Source organism: Atractosteus spatula, unplaced genomic scaffold (assembly GCF_055471065.1).
Source record: "Atractosteus spatula isolate fAtrSpa1 unplaced genomic scaffold, fAtrSpa1.hap1 Scaffold_52, whole genome shotgun sequence".
In the NCBI taxonomy this organism is placed as follows: Eukaryota; Metazoa; Chordata; class Actinopteri; order Semionotiformes; family Lepisosteidae; genus Atractosteus; species Atractosteus spatula.
Genome location: NW_028296882.1, coordinates 44,107 through 49,880, shown reverse-complemented (window position 1 = coordinate 49,880; position 5,774 = coordinate 44,107).

Genomic DNA, 5,774 nt, shown 5'->3' with positions numbered 1-5,774 from the left:
ACTGGATACTTTTTGTTGCATATCAATCATATTTGGGAACTATAATAGAGAAGAATTAAAGACACCTGAAGAAGGCTCCACGGCCAAAACGTTGTGTTCTCTTTCATCTTTTTTTTCAGCATGGAATAAACCTATTACTTGTTCCTTTGCAGCCTATGCGTGCTGACGCAGCTACCCACCTAGAGAAGAATTATATGATATAGGAAGACCTATTGTTAGACAGTGACTTTGCAAACTGACCGGGAAGGTGGAGCTTCATTCTTGGCAGAGATAGACGGAGCGGGGGAGCTAATTCACCTTCTCGTGTCAGTGAGGGGCCCCCACAGGACACGGGAACTTCCCCTCCATTCCTGGGAAGGCCGTGGAGCCTTCTTCAGGTGTGAGCAGGTGACAGTATTTTAATAAACCTGAGCTCACACCTGAAGAAGGCTCCACGGCCAAAACGTGTTTTCTTTCTTCTCTTTTCAGCATGGAATAAACCTATTACTTGTTCTTTTGCAGCCTACGCATGCTGACGCAGTTACCCACCTGAAATACTCCAGAATAGATCACTTTTCATGTTTAATAGTAATAAGCATGAGGTGGAAGAATGTATAATTTTTACACCAAGATAGTAGACCTAGAAATACAGTTTGGAGACTGAATACAGGTATACTCAAGCATAAATCTGTGATTATCAAATTAAAAAAGAAGTCATATTTAGAGAACGATGATAATGAAGAATTGATACCTGCTATACTTTGGGAAGCTGCCAAGCCAGCATCTATCTATAGCAGTGTCTATAGGTATCACTACTACTCTGAAGAAACTGAGGGAGTATAAAATATGGAAGATCGGAGAGAAAATTACAACCTCTAGAAGACCAACATAAGAAGAATAATGATCCAATCGACTTGGAACTGATTAAAAATACGTAGAAGGTTACATGAGAACTTGGGAAGAAGCACAGATTTGTGTTGCAAACATACAATGAAGTAGAGCCAAAGGCAGAAGGCTTCATAAACAGCAAGCCTCAAACACAATCTTTAAGATAAAAGACACCCTGATAAAAGAAAAGAATGCACAATTCAAATCAATAAAAATAAAATCACCAAATACAGAATTAAAAAAAATTGTTCCATCAAAATAAAACAATACTAACATTGACCACAGGTGGAGATATTGACCTTTCAAGTTAGGAAAGGCAAAAGTGAGAAAAGGTAAAAGGAATAGAAATGCATAGATTTTTTAAAAAATACTGTTTTTTTTTCTAAATGAAAAAGTGAAACAATTATTCTGTAGTGTGGTTTTGCTGTTACCTTTATGCTATGATATAATCTACTATGCAAGAGCTGCTTAGGTTTAGGCAGTATGGAACTATGAAGCACTGGAGTATGAAACTCTGTTCTGTTGACATTGCCTGTGATTAATACCAGGGACAAATACCCACACATAACATAAATATATTAATCACATAGTATTGAGGGCAGAGCCACAGGATCACTGCAAAACACTTTACGAAATACACTTTTCCTGATCCTTTGACATGATCCAGAATTTGTTATTTCTTAAAAGACCTGTCGGCCCGACTGCAGATCCGCAGCAATAATGTAAGCTCTTATAAATATGATAATTTTGGGCAGCGCTCCATCTCCGAGATCTGTAAGCAGTACTATGCTGCTATACACCTGTATAGGTTGGTTTTTGAAGGAGATGCAGTGCAGTGGGTCTAGGCTTGTGATCCTGAGGGTTGCTGTACTTCACAACACTATCTCTGGCCCATTTGGAGCTAAATTCTGATCCTGATTATTGCCCTGGGTAGGTACCAAAAAATCACAGGAGCATATACAGATGCAGCCATTCAAAACGCGTGGGGTACGCCACGGTACAATGCGGTGGGCTTGTCGCATCAAAAAAAAAGGCGGGGTGAAGCGCTCCTTCTGGCTTTCCGGAGCGGGGGTAGCGTCGCTCAAGGGCGGCCTTCCCCCCTTTAGGCCGCCCCGCTCCCGTTTCCCGACGGCCTCCGGAGTCCCTGGGGCTCCAGCGCCTGGCACTCCTGGGCAATGTGCCCCCTCTCCCCACAGGGGTGGCAGATGACCCGCCGTCATTGCTCCCCTGGCGTCGCTGCGCTGGCCGTTTCCTCCTTCCCATCTGATTCCCCGTGCACCGCCTCCACTGCCCGGCAGGGAGCACCCCTTCGTTGGTGCCCACCTGTCTCCTTGAATACGGCATCAGCCTGCTCAGCCAGAGCCAGGGACCAGCACGGCCAGCATCACGTGGTGCTGCACCTCAGTCGGCTCCAGGGCCCGGAGAAACGCCTGGAGCGCTATCTCCCAGTGGGCCTCCTCCGGGAGAGTAGGGTAACCTTGGCGGGCTAAGTAGGCCACATCTGCGGCGATCGGACCCAGTGGCTCTCCCGCTAGGCGGCGGGATTGGCCAATCTCGCCCGCAGCAGTCCCGGCGCCTCCCCTCTCCAGCCGAAACACCTCCAGAGGGCCAACGCCAACAGCGTGTAGTTGTATCGTTGGTCCCTGGGTACATCCAGCAACTCCTGGCAGGCCAACCCCTCCAGGACCGCGGCGAGGTGGCATTATTTCTAAATATCTAAATATCACAACATGTGTACACAGCGATCTCCTCAGATTCCAGCTAGTGCGTAATTACGCATCGATGAAAAAGGTTTAAAAAAAGAGAATTAGCTCACTGATAGTTTTAAGTGCAAGCTGTGAACATTTTCACAACACGTGGTCTTTAAAATGCATTTATTGGTTCACAATCTGACAATGCAATGTAAATCATTATCTTTGCATTCTAAGTACCTTAATTCACTAGAAGCATAGCTTTCTCACTATTTAGATTTATTTTTCATACCATTGTTAAACAAAGCAGGAGCGTATACTACTTCCTCATGGGATCAAACGTGGAAAGGTTAGAGTAATCGTTTTTATTTTTTAAATACATTTTAGAAAAGTGTAATTTATACAAAAAAGTTGCATTTAATACCACTTGATAGTTATATTAATAGAGATAAGCTCTCTATTAAAGCTCAGATCAAAGATCAAACAGCAATATCTCATACACAGGGACTGATCTGTGATGTGGTTGAAGTATTATATACACAATACTGCTGACAGCAGGAAGATTCCTATGCTTTTACTCAGCAGCTTATTAAAAACAGCACCAATGGTGTTTAAACCAATTTTTTTTACACAGAAGACTGACACAGCTTCGCGCTGTGAATCTCTTTTTCTAAGAAAACATGTTTCCGTGGGGGAGGTGTCTTTCGCTGGAAGACTAGCCCCCTTCTACTTTGAAAATACTTGTGAAACCGGTTTAATTCGTCACAGCCAGCACTCCTGCAGAGAGTGATGAAAACTGTGCAGCGCCAGGCGAATGCACATTAATATAGGGATTTTGGGCTCACGTGGATTTGCGCCCTACAGTACCTGCGGTACCGCTGTGTACATACAGTACGAACATGTTGTGTTATTTTGAAATATAAAATATGTCAATATACTGTAGTGTCCATAATATTTGCTATTTTAGTTTTTCAAAAAAATGTTTTTGTTAAAAGAAAACTCATAGCGACTTCTGGATTTAAACACCCAACCTCACGCTTATAGTATAAATCAGTTACTTAAGCTATCACGCCACCAAGGCAAGTCATATGACGCATACTGAAACAGCAACACAGATAGAGTAATATGGTCAGAAGGTCAACCGCATGTAAGACTTTGATGCTTAAAATGTTTAGGGAGAAATGGAATATTGGTGTGTATTTTTTCTTTAAAATACCAATACCAGCAACATACAGTTTACATAATATGTTTATGTTCCTAAATTAATATCATTTCAGATGCATTATGCTCCTCTGCTTTTTATGCTTAGCTACTAAAATGTTCCTTTAGTGGTAAAATTCCATATAAATATTCAATACTAAGCAGATTAAAATGTGCACAGTAAAGAGATTAAATGATTAAATCTTATCACTAACGAACAATACACCACAAGCCCGAAAGCGCAACATTATTAATAATATCTTCCGTGTCGCATTTACGTTGGAATGTTTTTTTTACAAGTGTAAAAAGAAGCGATACACAACGCATCTCCTCTATAACTCTTCAGTTTACAGAGAGATTCCGCCAGGGCCTCACAACATTGTCCAATAATACTCTTCTTGTGTCTAATTTTTAGTTAAGCAGGATTTGAGCTACAGACCATAACAAAAAACAGAATCCACCTGTGATTCGGGTGTTAACAAAACGTGTTTACAAAGAAAGTGAAATACAGTAATACTACCAGCTATATAGATACATAGATTTAGATATTTAGATCCTTAAATTAATATCATCATTAATTTCTTTAGATACATGATTCCATAGTATATTCCCGATTATAAAACAGATAATTCTGGTCCTGGAATCTGATTGGCTGACACCCTTCTGAAGCCGTGCCATAATCTCTGGTATACGCACACCCCAGAATTTTGACTTTTTACTGTGTGATAAAGACATTTTAAAGACTACTTCTTAGCGTAGATAAGAAAGCGTAGATAAAAAAGCTTGGATTCTCATGTATCTGACAAACATATCTTTTTCTGTTGTCTTTGTTGCGCTCTTGAGGATCCTTGTGATATTTTGAGCTCTCGTTGAAAGATAAGTGTCGCAGTTTAAATAATTTTTGTTGTTAGAAATTATGAAACGCTCTGTTAAAAGCAAGGGAGTTTTTATGTCTGTTATAGTAAAAGAAAATGTCTGATGAACTAGGGATTGGACAGTTTTTCAGTGCTTGTACAATCGATGGAAATGTTCAAATAAATGTACTAAAGAAGTAAACAAAAAAAGTTATCTATTCCTTTATCATATTGGCTAGCTAATGTCCTCTCTTTGCTAGTTACTTGTGGCTGTGTTTCTGCGTTGAGTAGCAACGAGGGACTATATTCTCAGGCGGAGGAACGTAAACAGCTTAATTTTCGTGTTAAATAAATTTTTTAAATTAAAATTCATTCTATACAGCAATCGCATATTTGGGGACCGTTTTATAAAACTTTGATGCTTAAAATGTTTAGGGAGAAATGGAATACTGGTGTGTATTTTTTCTTTAAAGTACCGAGACCAACCATATACAGTTTACATAATATGTTTATGTTCCAAAATTAATATTGTTTATGACCTTTAGATGCATTATGCTCCTATTCTTTTTAGGCTCAGCTACTAAAATTTCCCTATAAAATTCCATATAAATATTAAATACTAAGAGGATTAAAACAGTAAACAGTAAAGTTCACAGTAAAGACATTAAATTATTAAATCTTTCCACAACCGACCAATGTACGATGAGTGCCCCTCTCATCTATTTTGGCCAGCCGGTCACATACTGCAGTATGAACGGCTACATCTGTATATTGTAACACATCAGGGTTCATGTGGGCGCCTTCGCCACTGCCGCATCAGGTCAGCCCCCCACCATTGGAGACTCAAACCCAGGCCTCCAGCATCACTCAACAGGGACCCAGCCACTTGAGCCAAAGGGAAATCTCCCATCAGCTTGGTGGCTGCGGTCCCTGCTATTCACAGGGAAGGGCGGTGATGTCACCGCGCTGGTAAGCTGGCTCTCACAACCAATGGAGGCCGTATGCGTTACAATATATATATCACTGTGTTGAAGCTGGAGACACATAATCACTGCAAACACATCACTGAATACACTTTTCCTGCTCCTTTGACATGATCCAGAATTTGTAATTTCTTAAAAGACCTGTTGGCCAGACTGCAGATCTGCAGCCAAAATGTAAG